This window comes from Lepus europaeus, chromosome 16 (genome assembly GCF_033115175.1).
Source record: "Lepus europaeus isolate LE1 chromosome 16, mLepTim1.pri, whole genome shotgun sequence".
Classification (NCBI taxonomy): domain Eukaryota; kingdom Metazoa; phylum Chordata; class Mammalia; order Lagomorpha; family Leporidae; genus Lepus; species Lepus europaeus.
This window is the reverse complement of record NC_084842.1, coordinates 44,464,236-44,487,507: the sequence shown is the minus strand read 5'-3', so window position 1 is coordinate 44,487,507 and position 23,272 is coordinate 44,464,236. Positions and strand designations below refer to the sequence as shown.

General features: G+C 44.3%; 1 long non-coding RNA gene and 1 pseudogene across 1 annotated transcript in view; both read left to right on the top strand.

Moving 5' to 3' along the window:
• The window catches only part of LOC133775145 (uncharacterized), a 66,349-nt gene that overhangs the window by 19,699 nt on the left and 23,378 nt on the right, over positions 1-23,272 (top strand). Inside the window, exons 2-3 of the long non-coding RNA XR_009868198.1 lie at positions 8,258-8,319; positions 18,255-18,323. This is a non-coding gene — a long non-coding RNA (uncharacterized LOC133775145). The remainder of the gene's footprint in view (positions 1-8,257; positions 8,320-18,254; positions 18,324-23,272) is intronic.
• On the top strand, positions 22,821-22,914 carry LOC133775555 (U6 spliceosomal RNA; annotated as a pseudogene).

Below are 23,272 nucleotides of genomic sequence, written 5' to 3'. Positions count from 1 at the left end.
TCACTAACTCTGTCAAGTGAAAAAACAATTTAAAAAAATAAAAGGCTTCCGTAGCCTAGGCAGGTCATGTCAAGAGCCTCGGGCGGTCACTGATGTCATACATAAGAGTGTTAATTATAAATTAACAACTGGAGTCACTGTGCACTAACTTCCCATGCAGGACCTCTGTCCTCAATGAGTTGTATTATGAGAGTTAACTGTAAAACTAGTTCTCAAACAATTTGTGTGTGAGTATGTGTGCAAACTGTTGAAATCTTTACTTAGTATAGAGTTGGTCTTCTGTGTACAATGTTAATTGAAAATGAATCTGGCCGGTGCCACCGCTCAATAGGCTAATCCTCCACCTAGCGGTGCCGGCACACCGGGTTCTAGTCCCCGTCGGGGCGCCGGATTCTGTCCTGGTTGCCCCTCTTCCAGGCCAGCTTTCTGCTATGGCCCGGGAGTGCAGTGGAGGATGGCCCAAGTGCTTGGACCCTGCACCCCATGGGAGACCAGGAGAAGCACCTGGCTCCTGCCTTTGGATCAGTGCGGTGTGCCGGCCGCAGGGTGCCGGCCGCGGCGACCACTGGAGGGTGAACCAACGGCAAAGGAAGACTTTCTCTCTGTCTCCCTCTCTCACTGTCCACTCTGCCTGTTAAAAAAGAAAAGAAAGAAAAGAAAAAAAAAAAAAAAAAGAAAATGAATCTAAGCCAGCACCACGGCTCAACAGGCTAATCCTCCTCCTGCGGCACCAGCACTCTGGGTTCTAGTCCCGGTTGGGGCACCAGATTCTGTCCCGGTTGCTCCTCTTCCAGTCCAGCTCTCTGCTGTGGCCCGGGAGTGCAGTGGAGGATTGCCCAAGTCTTTGGGCCCTGCACCGGCATGGGAGACCAGAAGAAACACCTGGCTCCTGGCTTTGGATCAGTATGGTGCCCTGGCCACAGCATGCCAGCACAGTGGCCATTGGAGGGTGAACCAACGGCAAAGGAAGACTTTCTCTTTCTCTCTCTCTCTCTCTCACTGTCCACTCTGCCTGTTAAAAAAAAAAAAAAGAAAATGAATCTAAGCCAGCACCACGGCTCAACAGGCTAATCCTCCAACCTGCGGTGCCAGCACTCTGGGTTCTAGTCCCGGTTGGGGCACCAGATTCTGTCCCGGTTGCTCCTCTTCCAGTCCAGCTCTCTGCTGTGGCCCGGGGGTGCAGTGGAGGATTGCCCAAGTCTTTGGGCCCTGCACCTGCATGGGAGACCAGAAGAAACACCTGGCTCCTGGCTTTGGATCAGTATGGTGCCCTGGCCACAACATGCCAGCCACAGTGGCCATTGGAGGGTGAACCAACGGCAAAGGAAGACTTTCTCTCTGTCTCTCTCTCTCTCACTGTCCACTCTGCCTGTCAAAAGAAAGAAAGAAAGAAAGAAAGAAAGAAAGAAAGAAAGAAAGAAAGAAAGAAAGAAAGAAAGAAAAAGAAAATGAAGCTTAATGGAGAATAGGACTGGGAAGGGGAGAGGGAGAAGAAGAAGGGGTGGGAGTATGGGTGGGAGGGCAGGTATGGTGGGTAGAATATTCCTAAAGTTGTATTTATGAAATTTGTATTTCTTAAAAATAATTAATTAATAAAAAAAAGAAGTCCTGTGAGAACTACCTGCCAAGTGCAGGCCTCCAATATCTTAGGGAGCTCCCACCTCCCAGCACATGAACCTTAATGGGGGACACAAACCATATTCAACCATAGCAGCAGATGCCTTTATCACTGACTAGAGGTGGGGGATATTTGATCCAGTTCAAAATAGTCCTGCTTCCCACCTCCTCCCTTGACCTCCTCCTCCTTCATTTGCACAGCTGTGCAATAGATGACGCCCAAAACATGGACCTGGGAGAAAGAGAAAAGATATTTATGGGGGCATAGAGGTGATCTTTTTCCATCTAAAGCCTAAAGGGCTGGCTAGCCAGGGGGCACCTGGGACAGTAATCTAAAAGGTGTGTTAAACTGTCACTGGAATAAGTTGAACAATGTCATCCAGTTAATGTAGGTTTCTTACCCAGTTGGTGGAATTTAAATAGGTCCTCTTACCACCAAAGTACAGAGTGCCCTTCAATAAAAAAGAAAACCCTTCCCAGGTCTATTTAGCCCTCTCTAACACATGTATGTGAGGTCAGGAGAAAAGTCATTCAGCCCTTTCTTGAAGGCAGCCAACTGACAGTGCCTGAATAATGGATAACACTATGTTATTTACAATACTGTCTACCGAGTGCTGTTGAATTAGGTTTGTCCTAAAGCTGTCTCCATACATATTTTAAGTTTGACTCAAAGGTTTTTTCATACCTAGTGAAATATAACCTAACTTGATATGTAAACAGACTATAACTTACTCCCGTAAGCTGGGTCTCAGCCAATCACAAGTGGCCATTTGCTAATAACCATGTTCTAATGAGACAGACTGAGCTATAACCAATGGGGGTTATAACCAATGGGGCTGTCTCTGTACCTCACTTCCATTTTCTGTATGTCACATCCTTTTCCTGCCCTTAAATATAACCTGCCCATATTGATACGGTGGAGCATTCTAAATCATTCTTGGTCCAGACTGCTGATTAATTCTAGAATCACAAATAAAGCCAATTAAGACCTGAAAAACTAATCTTTTGTCTTTTAATAGTGCCTGCAATGTGCAAAGCACTATTCTACAGGCAGGAACTATATCAGTGAGCAGAAGGGGTCCTCATCTGCCAGTTCAGTGGCTGGTTCAAAGTAATGCATTAAATAATCCTATGCACCTGCCAGGTTTTTTGTGAAGCTAATTCTGGAGATAAAGCAGGCATCATCCTTTCCCTGAAGAAGCAGACTAGTGGGACCTGTATGGAAACAGATAATTACAACTCGATACAACATACTGCAAAAAGTTCAAGGGAAATTGAATTAAAAGATAAGTTTATTTCAGTGCAAAAAAACTTGAAATCTACGCATATGGAGTCTTCAAAAAGTTCATGAATGTGTATTATGAAAAATTATGCAAGCATTTCCATATTTTGTGTACCAAAATAAACTTATCTTTTAATTCCATTCTCCGTGAACTTGTTGAAGAATCCTCCTCTGATAAATCCTAGAAAGAATACAGATACACACTAGGCAAGGCAAAAGCAGTAGCCAGACAGGGATGACCAGAGGCCATTGTTGCCTATGTTGCTTTTAACCTCATAATTCATTTTTATGTAGTTTCATTATCCTGATATTGTCACATTTAGTTATTCATTTTGGAAGTTACCAGTGAGGTTTTAGACTAGAATACTGATTTAATTTCTGGAGCCACTGAAAAAACTGTACTATAACTTCATAAAATTAAGTGCTAAGCTTAGAGTGAACAAATAGCCAGGGGGGTTGGAATAGCAGGTGGGGATGTCCAAGAAGACGGATAAAAGGGAACAGGCTTCTTACTGTATCTTGGTAGCTTCGGGATCGCCGGACACCTTGCATATCTGTAATACTTCCAGAAAATCATGTCCAGTCTTTTATTAAATCCCTGTAAGAACCTGCAAGATAATTATTCCCCATCTCCCTCCTTTCACAGGGGAAGATACAGAGGTTCAGAGGGCTGGTAATTTGCCCAAGTTCACCCAGAGAGGAAGTGATTGAGCAGGCATGGAAATTTAGGTTTCAAAGACTGCAAACCTTGTGATTCTCTGATCCCACCTCCGAAGGACCCCACACAACAGGAGGGGCAGAGCAAGTTCATTTGTTCAGCAAAGCTCTAGGCACTACCTGTGTCTGATGATTACTGGAAGTTGCATTTGAGAACCTGAACCATGCACGGATGCGGCGAATCTCTGACATGGAGCTTTCCAAAGCTTTGCAGTCATCTCGAAGGGTTCAGCCAGAGGAAAGCATTGTATGAGGAACCAGGCGCCTGCGATGGCGGGCCCGAGATAAGACTGCTGACGAAGGCCAAGTCGCGGCTGCAGGGGCCTGCTCCATTCAAGCAGGAAAATGTGTCACTTCCTCCCCGGCTCCCATATAATTTCTCTGCTGGGGGAGGGGGAGTGTGGGGGAGGGAGTGGAGCCTTGAAAGAATTTAGAATGGGTCCCAGCGGGGTGAGAGGAAGGCCTGACGGATGTAAAAAGGCAGTGGGAGTGGCAGGGTAAGGTTTTATCAGCTCTGGCTACACCCTGTTTCAAAGCGCCAGTGGAGTTTTTACTTCTCAGTTCCTTCTCAGCCTACCCTTCTAACTGCATTCTCATCTAAAAATTCGGTTCTGGAATCTGAGCTCCTTTATTCCTCCCCACCTCCTTGTTGTATGCAAAATCTCCCCTCTCCGGGCTGCACACTTTGGGCTGCAAAGCTGAAACGCTGAACGCTGGCTGAATGCTTCTTTCCCTCGACACAGCCCAGCCGCCTTCGCTGCCCCGCCTAGTATTAATAGAAATGTGTGCGCACACACCCCAAGGCTGGATTCCCACAGAAGAGTTATGCTGGAGTCCTGGCTTAGCTAACAGCCCCCCTCAGCTGTTTCTTGCTGCTCATCTCATTGGCAAAGCCAAGGGAGGAAAGGAGAGAGTGGGGTTAATGCTAACCCAATCTGGTTTTTCAACAGGACTGCAGGATATTAGAAATGGAGGAGCTCCTTGTGTGTAGTGCTTTCCTTTTGCAAATGAGAAAGTGGGGGTGGGGGAGGGGCAGGGAAGGCTGTAGAGATTAAATGATTCAAGTCAGGTCTCAGCCAGTTAGAAGCAACACCCGTACTTGAATGTGGGTGTCCTCAGTGGACGGTTGTTAGAGATTGGTCAAGTCCTGGCTTCCCCCTGAAGACATTTCTAACTCCAAAGCTCTTTTTCTTTTGCAACTCACTCCATGTGCTTACTTGTATCCCTGGGGCTTTTGTGGCATTTAAGGGCCTTCCTTAAAACCCACCTTAAGTCACTTCTTTCCTTAAATGTCCCTGAAAGCTGGGCTGGTGTGCATCTTGTTTCATCACTAGTTAACTCCTCTAACCTCTCATTCTGAAGCCACCCAGACATTGGCAACAACCAGTTTCTTTATTTGTCCTGTTCCTTATTTGGAAGCAGCTGAGCTTTCCCCAAAACATGCTGGGACAATTCTAATTGGCAAGGTGTGTGTCAACAGTCCTCAACTCACCAGCCAACTCGCATTGTTCACCTCTCTGAATGGCTTCTGGGGAGCAGCCGGCTCCCTTCCCAGCCCTCGGCCCATACCACACACACCCAACCCACGGATCAGCAGGGCTTGTGCAAGGAGAATTTCCTGTTCTGCTGACTCATCTCCTGCACGGACATGGAAGACAAGTTTATATTTTCTTTTCCAGCTTGTAAAGGGAAATGAGAGTCTTAGGAGTTCGGATCTCTTTGAGGTGCACTGAAGTATAGGCAACTACCTGGTACATAGTAGGACTAAGTAAATGAGCATTGAGTCTGGGGGAGGCTGCAAGGATGGTGGCGGTGGCGGGGCGGTTCTGAGCTTCACTTTTGGAGGGGAGCTCCTGACTACTGGCCCCAAGGATTGTTTGCAAGGGCATGCCTGCATTTCATGGGTGAGTGAGTTAACAGCGCAGCAGCCAGACTTGATACCTTTTCTGAAAAGGCAGCCCTCCTCTCCTCGCCAAAAGTAAATCAAGGGAAGAATGATTCAACTCAGGGCAGGAAACAGCAGGAAATCCGTGGAAAGCAGTTCCATTCAAGGGGCAATAGAGCCTGACTTTTGCTGAAAGAGATGGGGCTTTAGATAAGAAGAAAAAGGTCCTGGTGATTTGTGCATTTCAATGTATATAAATTATACCTTGAAACATAGGGATGGGGCTGGCACGGTGGCACAGTAGGCTAAGCCTCTGCCTGCTGTGCTGGCATCGCATATGGGAGCCAATTCAAGTACCAACTGCTCCACTTCTAATCAAGCTCCCTGCTGAAGGCCTTGGAGTCCTTGGGCCTGCAGTCCTTGGGCCCCTGCACCCATGTAGGAGACCCGGAGGAAGCTCTTGGCTCCTGACTTCGGATTGGCTCTGCTCTGGCCATTGTGGCCATTTGGGGAGCAAACCAGTGTTGGAAAACCTTTCTCTCTGCCTGTAACTCTGCCTCTCAAATAAATAAATAAAATCTTAGAAACAACAACCAAAATAGCAGCAGACATTTGGCACAGCCCTTAAGATGCCTGCATCCAACGTTGGAGTGCCTCGTTTGTGTCCCAGCTTCACTTCCAATTCCAGCTTCCTGCTAATGTGTGCCCTGGGAAGCAGTAGGTGATGACCCAAGCACTTAGGTCCCTCAGATGGGGGTCCCACACTGAATTACTGGCTCCAGGCTTCAGTCTGGCCCAGTTTAGGCTGTTGAGGACATTTGGGAAATGAGCGAGCAATGGAAGATCTCTGTCTCTCTATCTCTGTCTCTTCTTGGCCCAAGGGTCTCCAACTTAAGGGAAGATTCACTGAGGTGGAACTCAGAACCTGTCTTCAGGGTGGGAGGTCTTTCTCAGGGGTCTCCTTGAAATGCAGAACCTGACAGATCTCTGCTGGGTGGGCCTGGGAAGCTGCATTCCTGACCTACTCCTCAGATGAGGTACTGCGCGCGCAGGACCACACCTAGAGGAAAACACCGTATACACATGTGGCTTGTTCCCAACACCCGCAGTGCAACAGTGAAGCACATGGAATTCTAAAAACCAAGACGATATTTTTAAATGCCCTGCATCCCTCTGTCCTGAGAACCCTGGGTGTCCCTGAAGGGAGACCACATTCTTATGGTTTCATTCCTTCTAGGCCTTGGGGCCACCCAGCTATTGCCTCGCAGGTATCAAATCACATCTTTGCCCCACAGACTGCGGGCTTCCACCTCACTGCTCCTCTTACAACATTGTTGGAGGTTCTAGCTTCAGATTTTGTGGGCTAAAATTGAAAAAAAAAAAAAAAAAAAAAAAAAAAAAACCACACAGACAAAGCTCCCACAAACTTATATATATATATAATTTGGGGCCCCTTGCAAGGAGGAAAGAGTCTTATTTGCATATGCATTAATTCAAGTTTTGGGAAATAGTACACAAAGCACCTTCTTTAATATTTGGAAGAACCCCTATTACACTAGATTGTGTGTGATAGACAACTCCTGATGGGGAGGGGATCTGTTACTTCTTATTTTTTAATTCCAATTTTCCATGATCTTTTCTTTAAACAAATCATTATTTCTAAAATGAATCTTGATGAAGAATGGGATGGGAGAGGGAGTGGAAGATGGTATGGTTGCGGGTGGGAGGAAGGTTATGGGGGGAAAAGCCGCTATAATTCAAAAGTTGTACTTTGGAAATTTATATTTATTAAATAAAAGTTGAAAAAAATAAAATTAATAAATAAATAAATATTTAGAATAGTTTCTGACAGGTTATAGTAATGCCTCAACAGATATTTGTTAATTTAATAAATAAGTTATTATGTAAATTTAGGAATATTACACATTCTGTACAATATCGCTAGATTCATAGGTATAATGAATAGTTAAGAAACATGAACTGAAACATCATTTTGTTAACTCATTTTCAGCTCAGTAATTATAATGTTAACTCTATTGCCTTGTAAACCCTATTAGTATATTCTGACTTGAAATTTATGTTTAACATTAGGAATGTTGCTTAATTTAACTCAAATTATTCTTATGAGGACAAAATTATATCACACAGACAACATTCAGAAAATTCATGAAAAATGTGTATTATGAAAAACTGCCTGTGTTTCAAATTTGTTTGCAACAAAATAAACTTACTTTTAGTTTAAAAAAAAATCATTATTTCTTTGGAGAGCAAAGTGATAGGGAGAGAGAGAGAGAGAGAAGCTCTTCCATCCACTGGTTCGCCCCAAATGGCTGCAAAATTTGCAGCTGGGTCAGGCTAAAGCCAGGATCCTGGAACTTCATTTGTGTCTTCTATATGAGTGACAAGGGCCAAAGAATTCGGGTCATCATCCACTGATTTCCTAGGTGCATTAGCAGAAAACTGGATCAGAGGTAGGGCAGCTGGGACTAGAACCTGCACTCTGTTAGGGGATGCCATTGTCACAAGTGGCAGCTTAACGCTCTGTACCACAACACTGGCCCTGATAACTGCTTTTCTGTTTGTATTTTTTAAGAAAATAAATACTCACTCACAGAGATAGTCCAGAGTCAGTGTTGGATGAAGTTTCCTATTGTCAGGTTTTATTTTAGCTGACAAAGTTGTGGTGGGAATATAAAGATCTTATGTATGTACAAAGCCATGCCTGCTTTGTGACTCTCTGATTTTCCCCTGTCAAGGTTGTGTTTCTCCACCTGGAAGACTTTGAGTGATTTGTCACTTTTACCTCACACTATTCCTGGTAAGTCATGAAGCTAAAATAGATACAACTGTTACAGAAATCGGTGAGCTATTGGTTGAAAGTTGGATTCCAGGGCCGTTTTGTGGGTTGCTCTGTTGGCTTCTCACTGTTCCTGGGGAGATGAAGTCCCTCTTGGCAGCCCCGAGCAGGTCAGCCAGCCCTTCTTGGTGCATGTTCTGTGGTGGCAGTGTCTATATCTGGCTCTCACCATCCTCCTGATTCCCAAGAGGGTCCATGATCTGGGAAGGCTATCCATAAAATTACTCAAGGTCTGTGTGTTACAGGCCCTGGGACAGTGGCGTCATCTCTATGAATAAGGACACATTCATGTCCCTGGCTTCTTCCCAAATGTCCTTCGATTCCTGCCAGAAGGAATGGAGAACAAATGAGGTTCATCTTCCAGAAAATGGTCTTATTTTTATCACTCTGAATGCTAATCCTCAAAGACTCAAGGCCAGAGGTCCTGCAGAGAGAGCAAGAACTGGGAGGGGAGGGATGGAGGCGGGAACTTGAGCTGTAAGCCTGGCTTTGCTACTCACATCCCTGCATCCCATTGCCCAGGATGTGCTGGACATACAGTGGATACTCAATAAATACTTGTGAAGAAAAACAAATGGATTTTCCCACATGACCTTGAACACATCAGCTGACCTTCCTAGACTTCTGCTTCCTTCTGTGTAAAATGAAATAATAGGCTAGAATGAGCTCTGTTTTTTCTCTCAGCTTCAGTATTCTTTGATTTGAGAAGGAACTTTCTAAATTTAACTGTTATCACTTCTATGTCAGCATGTTCTGGATAGGGATAACTTCCAAGAGAACAGCTTTAAAAATTTATCTTTCCTGGAGAAGCAGAATTTTGTTTTTCGAAGTAGAATTTTGTTTTTCTTCTTAAGGTAATTCTTAGGAGCCAGGGGTTGGATAGGGAAGCAGAGCAGATTCTTGGAGCTTCTGCCATCTACCTTGAATTAGAGTCTGTGGATGTTTGCCTGTCACAGCCTCACGGTAACTTTTGGATGTTAGGGATATCTCCATAAGGAGAGTCGGTAAATGCACTATCCAAAAAAAAAAAAAAAAAAAAAAAAAATCCTCTTTACAAAAGAAAAGATTCAATAATCAAACTACTGCCATTTCCAACGTGGAAAATAAGTATGTATATGCATTTAAAAGACCTCCATGCCTTTTATGGTGTACTAAATACATTCATCATACAGGGTTTTGATCAAAAAGCAAAACAAAATGAATGAAGAAGCAGAACAAGGGAAAACTGTGCAAGCAGCTTTTCCTTGTCTGGTGAGTTGTTGGGGTGCTGGTAGCTCACAGAGACTGCTCCCCTTTAACAGAACATGGAGTCTGGTCTTGTTTTACAACTGGGCCATTTCTGCTGTAATCAGGTTTGGTATAAAATGAAATATAATCATTGTATAGTTTAAAATTATGTTATTTTCTCTCCTGTGTTTGCTTCTTATACCCAAACCTAAGAAAGATACAGTGGAGCTAAGAGTAAATTTATATACACGGAAGCCCTGATTTGAATAGGCCTTAGTTATTTAAAAGCTGTAGAATGACACAGAGAATTTTGTTGACAGATACTCAAGACACTCTATGCAGAACCTGCATTGGGGAAGTAGATTGGTCACTGGGAGTGACAGGAGTCTGGTTGAAGGAACAGAGACTAAGCTTTCATAATGTACTTTTGTATCTGAAAATTTTTGAAAATGAGCATACATTACAATATCAGCTTTGAAAAGATACTATAACTGATTACTCAAGATGTCAGGATAAAATTTGCCTAAAACTATGGACCATGTAGCTGATGGGTTAATATATCTTTTTTTTTTTTTTTGACAGGCAGAGTGGACAGTGAGAGAGAGAGAGAGAGAGAGAGAAAGGTCTTCCTTTGCCTTGGTTCACCCCCCAATGGCCGCTGCAGCTGGTGTGCTGCCGCCGGTGCACCATACTGATCTAAAGCCAGGAGCCAGGTGCTTCTTCTGGTCTTCCATGCGGGTGCAGGGGCCCAAGCACTTGGGCCGTCCTCTACTGCACTCCCGGGCCACAGCAGAGAGCTGGCCTGGAAGAGGAGCATCCGGGACAGAATCCAGCACCCTGAGCAGGACTAGAACCTGGTGTGCCGGTGCCACAGGCAGAGGATTAGCCTATTGAGCCATGGCGCTCGCCATCTTTTTTTTTTTTTTTTTTTTTTTTAAGATTTATTTATTTATTTGAAAGTCAGAGTTACACAGAGAGAGGAGAGGCAGAGAGAGACAGAAAGAGAGGTCTTCCGTCCACTGGTTCACTCCCCAGATGGCTGCAACGGCCGGAGCTGCGCCAGTCCGAAGCCAGGAGCCATGAGCTTCTTCCAGGTCTCCCACGTGGGTGCAGGGGCCCAAGGATTTGGGCCATCTTCCACTGCTTTCCCAGGCCATAGCAGAGAGCTGGATTGGAAGAAAAGCAGCTGGGACTAGAACCAGCGCCCATATGGGATGCCCGTGCTTCAGGCCAGGGTGTTAACCCGCTGTGCCATAGTGCCGGCCCCTAATATATCTTAAGGTATGATAAAACTATATGGAATAAAAGTTGAGAAAGACTCAGGCACAGGGAGAAGAACTTTGGAATCAGAGCCAAATGGACTGTGCCATGGGGTAGTTTTGTCATCCTGATAGTTTATTCCTCCTGTTCAGTCATCAGCTGTCCCATGGAATAATAGAGGATTTGGGCCGGCACCGTGGCTTAACAGGCTAATTCTCCACCTTGTGGCGCCAGCACACCGGGTTCTAGTCCCGGTTGGGGCGCTGGATTCTATCCCGGTTGCCCCTCTTCCAGGCCAGCTCTCTGCTATGGCCCGGGAAGGCAGTGGAGGATGGCCCAAGTCCTTGGGCCCTGCACCCGCATGGGAGTCCAGGAGAAGCACCTGGCTTCTGGCTTCGGATCGGCGAGATGCGCTGGCTGCAGTGGCCATTGGAGGGTGAACCGATGGCAAAAAGGAAGACCTTTCTCTCTGTCTCTCTCTCTCTCACTATCCACTCTGGCCTGTCCAAAAAAAAAAAAAAAAAAAAATGGAGGATTTGTTCAAATCCATGGTTCTTAGTCTTGGCCACAGACAAAATTAATTTCTTCTTGTAAAGATTTGTTTATTGATTTGCAAGGCAGAATTACAGAGAGAGTGAGTGAGCAAGAGGGAGAGAGAGAGCTATGGGAGACACACACAGAGAGATCTTCCATCGACTCCCAAAATGGCCATAATGGCTGGGGCAGGGCCAGGCTGAAGCTTCTTCTAGGTCTCTCACTTTGGCGCAGGGGTCCAAAGACTTGACCCGTCTTCCGTTGCTTTCCCAGGTGCATTAGCAGGCAGCTGGATCAGAAGTGGAGCCGCCGGGTATTGAAGTGGTGCTAGTATGGGATTCTGGCACTGCAGATGGCAGTTTAACCTGCCGTGCCACAGCACCAGCTCCCAGATGCTATTTTTTAAATGCTATTTTCTTTTTTAGTATTTATATAGTAATGTTACTAGCAAAAAAAAAGTTCATAGGGAAAACATAAAGCTATTAACTGTTCAAAGGCCTAAAGGGTAGGCATGTTTTATATTTTAGCTTCCATTATTCTTTTTTATAGTAGACTTTTATATCCTCTTTTAAACAAAATTATCCATTGAGATGCGCAGAGGGGGCTGGTGTTGCGGCAAGGTGGATAAAGCCATCACCTACAATGCCAGTATCCCATTTGGGCACTGGTTCGTGTCCCTGCTGTCTGCTTCCTAGCCAGCTCTCTGCTAAGGGTCTAGGAAGGCAGCAGAAGATGGCCCAAGTGTGTAGGCCCCTGCTATCCTCATGGGAGACCCAGAAGAAACTCCTGGCTCCTGGCTCCTGGCTCCTGGCTTCAGCTTGGCCTCACCCTGACTGTTTTGGCCATCTGGGGTGTGGACCAGTAGATGGAAGATCTCTCTCTCTGTCTCTCCCTCTCTCTGTATCTCTTGCAAATAAGTAAATAAATCTTTAAAAAGAAAGTGTGTATGAGAGACAAGTGCAGAGACAGAGAGAAGAAGAAAGGGATGCCTCCCATCAGCTGGCTCCCCAAAAACTTTCAATGGCCAGACCTGAGCAGAGGCTGATCTGGGCTGATCTAGGCTGATCTGGGCCATGGGGGAGCAGAGAGCCAGAAGTGTGATTCAGATCTCCCATATGGGTGACAGAAATCTGACTACTTGAACCATCACTGTTACCTCCCAGAATCTGCATTAGCAGGAAGATAGATCCAGGAGCAAAAGGTAGATGTCAAACCTAGGCACTCCAACATGGGGTATGAACACCTTAGCTAGTGTAGTAAGCACTAGACCAAATGCTTGCCACAGCATTTCTTTTTTAGGGGAAAAAAAAGGGCACATTTGGATTCTTTTTAGCATTAGGTGAAACTGTATAACTGAATTTGTATGTTTAGCAAATACACTTTACCATGAAAGCTAAATGAAACTATAAAGTACTTCTAGATATTTGTATTAAAACATAGCTAATCAGCATTTTTCATTTAGACTTATAAAAATGTGTAAATCGTGAAAACTTTTTAAAAAAAGTTTGTGTTGCTGTGGCCCCACTTCTCATAGATTCTATTTTAATTGATTTGGAGACACTGGTCTAAATCAGTGTTACTCAACTTTGTGTTCAGTATTTCTCCCTGTAGGAGCCTAGATACTTTTTTATTCATTGTCCTCATAAATTTTAATACCACCAGATATTCTGGATATCTGCTAAGGGGCTGTATATGCAAAAATATTATTTTTTTTACCCTTAATAAGAATTTATCTTCTAGCTGAACTTTGACATCCCTTATAAATTTAACTATGTGACTTTGAGTTTAACTTATCTGAAATCATGGATGAAAGAAATGGAAACCAGAATATGTTACAGTGCATTCTAAATTCAGTACAGTGCTAAAATTCCGAATTAGTTTCCAGTGGGTTTTGGTATTCAGTCCTGTAGCAGCCACATGGATATCCCGGGGAATTGGACCTGCCTTGCCATTCAGATCATCACTCAAAGAAGGAAGCAGGCAGGGAGGACAGTTTTCTACAAATGTTGAATAAGCTCCATCTCACTTGCGAGAACTTTCTTATCATAGCTTTGGGCAGGGCTGCCTCACATAGCAGTGATCTGCCCAACACCAGAGGTAATCACCAGGATCTAGACTTGCTTGGAATTTTGAGCTAAATAGTTTCTAAGGGCCCTTTCAAATACAGGTCTACACCAAAATCAAAAGGAAGTAACTCGAATGAAAGATAAAGTAATCTCCCCTCTCAAGAACGTCCATGACAGAGGGATGTGTATTGGATGGTACTAACAACCCCTGTTTATTTATTATTTATGATCATGTCTGTGGTCCTCCTACTAATAGAAAGGGAATGAGTAAAGTTTGACTGATGTTCATTTAGTGGGCAAAACAAGTAACTATAGTATTCAAAGAGCTTAGGGTAACTGCCAATAAGATGTTTTAAATCTATGTATTTATTTGAGAGGCAGAAAGAGACACACACAGAGAGAATTCTCATCTGCTGATTCATTCCTCAAATGCCCACAGCAGCAGGGGTGAAGCCAGGCACTGGGAACTCAATCCTCGTTTCCTTATGTGGATGGCAAGGACCCATGTACCTGAGCCATTACCCTGTTTCCCAGGATTGGTTTTAGCCAGAAGCTGGAATTGAGAGCTGGAGATGGGACTTGAACCCAGTATTCTGATGTGCAATGCAGGCACCCTAACCGATGTCTTAACAGCTAGGCCAAATACCTACCCCAAATGTTTGAAATGAAGTCCCTTCATTCTGAGGGGGGCTTTTTTCTTTATATATTGTATTTCTAGTCTTGACCCCTCATAACACCACCTGTTTTAAGAATAACAGCTCAGAGAAGCTGCAAAGCTTTAGGTATGTGTTTGTGAGTAAACAGAGTGTCTCCGTTTTAAAAATCAGATTTGGTCTGAGATACTAGTTAGGCAATCATCTGTAAACATGGATTCCAGACACTGAGACTTCCTTTCCCTCTGACTGAGAAGTGACGCCAAGTTCCTCATCTCATTTTCATCTGAGTGCACAGATAAAAACTTTTAGGTCTAAAATTGGAGTTTTAGTGCTAAGGCAGAGAATGAGTGGTAGAAGGATGTCAGCCTAGAAAACCAAAAGTAGCAAATTAATCACAACAACAACAATGATACATCTGAAAACTCAGGTTGGCTGGGTGGCCTCAGAAGTCTTAGAAAGAGTGATGTCACATAATTTCAATCAAAAGTTAACTGGTAATATAAGGTTATCATTAAATAGGAAGTACAGAGAACCAGGAATTTGGAGGTTGTCATGCTCTATGAGCTTTGGTGTCAGAGACATGCTGGAATGCTGGAGGTGGAAGTAAGGCAGGAATAAAAGCCAGCTAAAAATTAAAAAAACAGGGCCGGCGCCGGACTCAACAGGCTAATCCTCCACCTTGCGGCGCCGGCACACCGGGTTTTAGTCCCGGTCAGGGCACCGGATTCTGTCCCGGTTGCCCCTCTTCCAGGCCAGCTCTCTGCTAAGGCCCGGGAGTGCAGTGGAGGATGGCCCAAGTCCTTGGGCCCTGCACCCGCATGGGAGACCAGGAGAAGCACCTGGCTCCTGCCTTGGGATCAGTGCGGTGCGCCAGCCACAGCGCGCCGGCAGCGGTGGCCATTGGAGGGTGAAACAATGGCAAAAGGAAGACCTTTCTCTCTGTCTCTCTCTCTCACTGTCCATTCTGCCTATCAAAAAAAAAAAAAAAAAAAAAAAAACACCAGAAACAGAAACCAAAGGGGGCGGGGGGGAACCACCAGAGCAAATTGGGTTAAACTATTTAAGAGAAATTTGGATTAGGAAGGAGTTTCTTTGATGAATTCTGATCCTTCAAGCTGCTGCCTTCTGGAACTGCTCCTCTAATAGTGGAAGTCTAAAAGAAAATGACATGAGGTTGCACAAAGGTGCTTAGAAACCTTCTACAGCCTCACAATCAAAAGAATTCCAGTGACTCCAACTGAGAGTCAACAGGCAAAACCCAGGAAACGCAGCAGTCCTTGGGGGCAAAATGTGATAACATTGGATGTATCTACTCTGGCAACTAAGCAGATACTTGGATATGGAGTGCCTGATGCTCATCAGTTGAGCACAGTAAAGGGGAAGCCTATGTGGACAAAATGTTTACATCACCTACAGAACCAGAACCAAGAATTGCACTGATGATGTAGTACAGAGGATGTGACTATGTCATCCCAAAGGTTTTTCAAGTATATAGTGATGTGCAGGTCCACCCCTCAGTCTGTTCAAATAGATTAATGCAAATGAGGCTGACATTATGATATATTTTGCACATGGTGCTTGTGGGAACTTGAATCCTTTTAGTTTTAGAACCATAACCCATGCTTATGAACTAGGAGCTGATGTGGGCAGACATTTACATTTTGATGAAGCTGAAATCTGAACTCATCACTCCAAAGACATGAACTTATCTCTTGTTGCTATTCATATACTTGGCCATTCCTTGGGTGTTGATCATTTCAAAGATCCAAAACCTATTATGTTTCTCCGGGAGAGTTTTGCTGATACTACCAGATTTTGCTTCTCTACTGATGACATCTATGGCATTCAGCCTCTGTGTAGAAGACCATAAAAGCACCAACTCATGCTACATCCTTACACTATAGAGCTAGCTACCTATGACCCCTTAGGCTTAAGTATGCTGCTGTCACTGCAATTTCAGGAAAAGCCTTTTTAAAAAGACATTTTTTTTTTTTAGATTTATTACTTTGAAAGGGAGAGTGACAGAAAGGGAGACACTGAGAGAGACAGATCTGTAGCTCACTCCCTAAATGCCTACAGCAGCTAGGGCTGGATCAGGCTGAAGCCAGGGGCTAGGAGCCAGGAACTACATCCAGGTGTCCCAAGTGGGTAATAGGAACCTAAATACTTGGGCCATCATCACTTGTCACCCAGGCACATAAACAGGAAGCTGAATTGGAAGCATAGTAGCTGGGACATTGTGGTATAGGAGGTGGGAGTTCCAAGTGACCGCTTAACCACTGCACCACAAGGCCCACCCTCAAGTGACAGCTCCTTTTGGTGGAAGCTTCCTGAGCTACCAAAGAACTGTGTTAGTTTAATTTCTTTATTATGGCCAACCTTGTCACATGTCATCCAAACTGCTTATGGAAGTGAAGTCAGTTGTAAATTTGTTCTTTTTAGAGATGACAAGTCCCAGTTAATCAGTAATTTAAAACCACAGCCTAATTACTGTAACAACATATATTCTTGGGATTCTGTAACTCTGTGCATATATTTGATGCTGCCATTTTAACCCACTTATGAACAAGACCTACTTCTTTGTGGACTAACAGTATTAGCAGTTTAATGAGAGAGGGAAATTCATGAACCCTGGTTTTCTTATATTGACTACCCAGAAACATCCAGGAACTAGAGCAAAATGGATGCCAGTCTCCTACTCCAAAGAATACTACTATTTCTTTGAAGGATGACATCAACTTGAATATGATATGCTATCTAATTGTGTGACCAAAAGGCTGGAAAGCCTTATGGGGTTTGGTTGTTAGGCATGTGTAACTAATGCTTTGGGATCAGAGGAGGGTATTTGGTGAGGGAGGAAAGACCTGAGGGAAGAGGCAGACTGGAACATGCGAAGGGTACCTGGGGACTCTGTGCTGCTGGTTTACCTTGAATAGCGGGCTTGTGGTGGGGAGTAGTGAAATAAGGTTGGAAAGGGTGCTCAGAGTTCTACCGATCAGGCCAAGTACTAAATGCAGTATCTTTCATATACAAAGGTACAGTAGGACTGAGGCTCACCCTCCAGGCACTGCAAAGAAATAGAACACTGGAGGAAGGAGGGAAAGGAGCCTTAGCTGCTGATGCTTATTCCCCTCCCAGTTGCTGGATCTCTGCACAGTTTTGTAGTCAGGCTGTACTATGGACTGAATGATGCTGTCCCTCCCAAATTCAGGTGTTAAAATCCAATGCTTAACATGATGGGATGAGAAGGCAAGGCCTTTGTGACATGATTAGAAGCCTTACGTGAGGCCAGCATCGCGGCGCCGCAGTTCACTAGGCTAATCCTCCGCCTGTGGTGCCAGCACTCCGGGTTCTAGTCCCGGTTGGGGCGCCGGTTCTGTCCCAGTTGCTCCTCTTCCAGTCCAGCTCTCTGCTGTGGCCCGGGAAGGCAGTGGAGGATGGCCCAAGTGCTTGGGCCCTGCACCCACATGGGAGACCAGGAGAAGCACCTGGCTCCTGGCTTTGGATCGGCGCTGCACCAGCCGTAGCAGCCATTTGGGGGGTAAACCAATGGAAGGAAGACCTTTCTCTCTGTCTCTCTCTCTCTCTCTCTCACTGTCTAACTCTGCCTGTCCAAAAAAAAAAAAAAAAAGCCTTAAGTGAGGCTAATTGCCCTTTTAAAGAGAGGACCAAGGAAGGTTATTCACCCCTTCTGTCATCTGAGGGCACAGTGAGTGTGCGAGAACCAGGGCCTATGAACCAGGAAATGTCCATCACCTGACATTAAACCTTCTGGTACCTTGATCTTGAACTTCCTAGCTTCCAAGACCTTGAGAAATATAAATTGCTATTGTTTGTCAATCGCTCACTTTATGGTAGTTTACCATTACAACAGGCTCTTTGGGAAAGGAAGGGACAAATGTTTTGTAGGTCGGTTTTCTTGGTGTTTGAGGCAAACCCACATTAAGTTTATGTAAGTTTATGCAAAATGGACTCTTAGGATGAGAAAGCATCTGAAAGTCCTCAAACTCCATGCCTTCATCCTAAGTTCAAAAACCTTCTGCAACATCCAATAGTGAGACATGCGGCCTTGGCTGGAACACTTCCAGTGCTGGGTGGTTCTCTACTTCTCTGTACAAACTGTTTTAGCTAATTCATCCTCCTGCTGTTACAGGAACCCCTTGTAAAAGTGCTCCTGTCCACAGATGACCACATCTCCCAAGTTTTCTCTCCTCCTTCCCAGGTAGAGTATCCCCATGGCTTCTCATGTGACCTTTGAGTCTCCTCCCACTTCCACCTCTGATTTTGTCTTATCTTTCTCTCTAAATAAAAATACTTTCTGAATAAGGAATAGAGAAAGCACTTATATAGGGTTTTGAAAAAACAATAGCTTGGGGGCCAGCACTGTGGCACAGCGGGTTAAAGCCCTGGCCTGAGACGCTGGCATCCCATATGGGCGCCGGTTCTAATCCCGGCTGCTCCTCCTCTGATCCAGCTCTCTGCTATGGCCTGGGAAAAGCAGTGGAAGATTGCCCAAGTGCTTGGGCCCCTGCACCTATGTGGGAGACCCAGGGGAGGCTCCTGGCTCCTGGCTTCAGATTGGCGCAGCTCCGGCCATTGCGGCCTTCTGGGGATGGCCAGCAGATGGAAGACCTCTCACTCTGTCTCTACCTCTCTCTATAACTCTGTCTTTCAAATAAATAAAAAAATTAATTTTTAAAAAAACAATAACAACAATAACTTGGGGCCAGCATTGTGGCATAATGGATAAAGCCACCATCTAGGTTGCTGGCATCCCATGTGGGAGCTGGTTTGTGTCCCTGCTGCTCCACTTCTGATCCAGCTCCCTGCTAATGGCCTGGGAAGGCAGTGGACGATGACCATGAGAGACCCAGATGAAACTCCTGGTTCCTGGCTTCAGCTTGGCCCAGCCCTGGCCATTGAGGCCATTTGGGGAGTGAACCAGCAGATGGAAGATCTCTCTGTCTTTCTCTCCCTCTCTTTCTGTAACTCCAACTTTTAAAGAAACAAATGAATCTTTAAAAAGAAAGCTCGTTGAGATATAATATTCATATCATACAACTCACCCATTGTGAGGTGAATTTCAAACAGTTTTATCCCCAAATGTCCCCTTATTCCCATTCTCAGCCCTAGCTCTAGGCAACCACTGATCTGCTTTCTATCTCTATAATTTTGTGGGGTTTTTTAGGATTGCTTTTTATATAATTTTTTTTCATAAGCCATCTGAAAGCCCACGGAAACAGCTTTGTTTTGCAGAACATTCCTTTAAGATAGTCTTTTTTGAGATTTTTTTTCCTACAGAAGCAGACAGGGTTAATAAAAATTTATGAATGATTGCTCCATAATGGGTTATTATATACTTCACCTTCCTAATCGCTGAAGAATCATCCAAATAGTACAACCAGAGACTCTCTCGAAATATCCCCCAGGGCACTATCCAAATATAGAGTACTGAATGGACTATTGATCCAACTAGCAGGCACTTCTAATGATTGAGAAGCCTTGCCTGGAGTTACAGGAGGAGGAGACAGAGCCGCAGACGCCTGTGCTCTGCTCTTCTTGTAGAGTCTTCCAGGCCCTCCAGCTCAATCCTGCCTTTGTTCTCATCCTCCCCACTGTGAGGAATGCTTCTTCCCCTCCCCAACCTGAATCTGACCCACTCTTCAAGCTCCAGCCCAGGTTTTCCAATGCCTTCCCTGACCAAGAACTGGAGAAGCTCTCTATGTTCAAATATATTTCTATGTTCAAATATTTCAGTCGTACACAACATTGTGGCCATAAATGGCTTTAAAAGGAGGATTTTGCCATTAACGCTCCCCCCCCACTCCAGCACTCCCACAAGGCCCTGGATGAATGGGCTGTCCTGACTCCTGATTTTCCCTCTGTGAATCCCCTAAAGGTCTTTGAACTTTTCTTCTTATTTTTTTTGCCTCATTTGATAGTCCTCTGAGTACTTCATCATATTTTGGGCGTTTTATGGGCAGTTGATTACTCATCTTTAAATCTTCCTTCAAGGCCTGACATGATGCCTTATACATGGTAATAAAGGTAAAATAACAGCCATCATCATTTGTGTATCACTTTGCAGTTTCCAAAGTACTCTCACGTCCATTGGCCATTTGATCCCATGGTTATTTTGCAATAAAGGGGTGATTATTATACTCCCTTTACAGACAAGAAATCTGTGCCCACTGTCCTTGTCTCTAAGATATTCTGATGCAAAATGCCAGCTCTCTGTTACACCACTCTAGAGCTCAATAAATCTTGGTTGAATTGATGTAATGTTAGTTGGCTGGTCACATTGACATGGTTGAGGATACGGGAAGTAAGGAGCAGGGTGGGTTGTCATTTGTTGTAGCTTTTGTTGATGCCTATGTGTTCATTATGTATTTTTTTAAAACTTTTATTTAATGAATATAAATTTCCAAAGTACAGCTTATAAATTACAATGGCTTCCCCCCCCCATAACTTCCCTCCCACCCACAACCCTCTCCTCTCCTGCTCCCTCTCCCCTTCCATTCACATCAAGATTCATTTTCAATTATCTTTATATACAGAAGATCAATTTAGCATATATTAAGATGAACATTATGTATTAATATATCTATTCATTCAACCAACAAGTATTAAGGGTCAGCTCTATTCCAGCACCAGACCCTGGTTAAGAGATAGGAATGTACACATATACACAAATAAAACTCAGACATTGCTGCCCACATTATGAGACAGGCATACAAGTAAAGCAACAATTGGAATGGAAAATACATAGTGCTGGGGCTGTGGGCACCCGGGGAGAGCTGTGAAGTCTTCCTGGGGGTGTCAGTGAGTGTTTCCTCGCAAAGGCACCTCCTGAACTGGATTTTGAAGAGCAGGCAGCAGTTAGCCAGCATTTTCTCAAGGGAGAAATGCCCAGGTTAGAAGAAAGTCAACTCTGCATATTGTGGGAAAGTGGGGTAGACAGTGGGGATCAGATGCGCTGTAGGTCAAAGAAAGTTTTAGTAGGATAGGAGGCAGTGTAGACCAGTGGTTAAACATACTTAAATTGGATCCCAACTCTGTCATTAATTAGCTGTGTGACCTTGAACAAATCACTTAAGCTCCTAGTTTTCTTATCTGTAAGACAAAAGCTCTCTCTTACAGAGTGTTTCTAGGATACAGGCAAAAGATGTTAGGTGCTTAGCACAGTGTCTGGTACAACTCAAAACACTCAATGAATGAGAGAGAACAAGGCTTAGAAGAACATGATGTGGGAGATGTGGCCTTTGCTGTAGTCTCAGAAGCAGATGGAATTAGCAAGAGGTTGATCAAAACAGTCACCGCCTTCCCTGTTTCTTCTGAGAACTACAGTTGCCTTGCTTCACAGGGCAGATAGAAGAGGCCCACCTACCTCCTGGAAATGTCTATGGTAGGGTGGAGCAATAGGGAAGAGAAGGGGAGGAAAGGTTGGGGATTTGGTTGAAGGGCATGAAAACATAGGATGAAGCATTGAAACATCTAAAGTGTAAAATTGAGATGCAAGCAAAAGGAATAGGAGGTTTGAGAGGATGGGATCATCTATACAAAAAATCAAAACACTCCTTTTCCTCTGAGTTTTGGGGATATTTTCATGAATGCTTTCCTTAGGCAAGAAAATTGATGATGCAGTTTTGTTGTTTGAGATCTCAGTTCCCTTTGTTCATTTCTTCCAGATGTTTCACCATCCCCGTTTTGTAAAATCCTGGCCACGTATAGCACCATGTTTAAATATCACAGTCATTATGTTATATATATCAATATGACAATGAGGCTGCTTTGTGTCACAGAGAGGAGACAGATTCAGAAAGGCCCTGACAGTGGTGGAGAGGGTGTCGCCAACTGCTTTGATTCAAAGTGAATAAGGGTCATTCCCACGCAGAGCTTTCTACTGAAATCCATGAGCGAGGTGCTCCAAACAGCATGCAGGCAGGAGCCTGTAAAAGGAAGCTTCCTTTAATGAGAACAAGGAAGGCTGGAGGGAAGCAAGCATGTTCCCATTTATTGTGACTGAGTTTATGGCTCTTTAAACACATCTGCTACCAAAAGCTGCAGCAGAGTAAGCACATGTCTGCAAAGTGCAGGAGAGCACAGAGGCTAACACTTGATCACAACTATGTGGGCTTGAAAAAAGCTTGTCTTGCTCAGGAAGATCTAAAAGTGGATCCACTTTGGTTGGTTGTCGGTGTGCTTTCTTGGCTCTCTTTGATTTCTGTTAAATATTTTAAAGAAAATAATTTATAGCTTAAACAGTTTAGGAGAGCTGCCTCCTGCCATATGGGCTTGTAGGCACTCGTAAGAGCGATCTACCTGTAGGAAGCAGGTGAAATAGCAGCACCGTAGGTGTATGCGGTGTCTATTTTTATTTCTGTGGTCCACACTAATAAATAAGATTCAGCACCTCATATATTTTTCTCATGTAATCCTCATAGCAAATCTATGAAGTGAGACCTTTTTAATCATCATTTGCAAATAAGGAACTGAGGTCCAGAGATGCTAATTGAGTCCTCTGGTGTCACATGGTAAGTACGTGGTGGTGTGGGATTCAAAATCAGGTCTGTGGACACTCTTTCTGCTCCAGTCATCACCTCCAAGGAATGGAGGTCTCGATTAGAAAGTTTATCTTCTCTTATGGTTCCTTGATTTCCTGCCTTGTCCCCCATCCCTTTTTTTGGCCACAGGACACAATGATTAATATTTAAATATAGTGCTCACTTCAGCAGCATATATACTCAAATTGGAATTATGCATGGCCCCTGAACAAGGATGACACACAAATTCATGACACATTCCGTATTTTGCTTTCCTTTGGTGATGTTCATAGACCAGGAAGCTGAAGTCTGATAAGGGAAGTGACTTACTTAGCTGAGTGTGATTTTAAATTCCATCCCCATTTTCTAAATTATTGGATGTTTTTTGGAAAATGTTTATTTTATTTATTTGAAAGGTAGAGTGAGAGAGAGGGTGGGAGAGATATATGGACAAAGAAATCTTTCATCTGCTGATTCAATCCCCAATTGGCTGGGATGGCCAGGGCTGGACCAGGCTGATGCCAAGAGCCCAGAACTCCCATCTGGTTCTCCCATGTGGGTGACATGGGCCCAAGTACTTGGGGCCATGATCTGCTGCTTTTCCAGGCATGTTTGCAAGGAGCTGGAT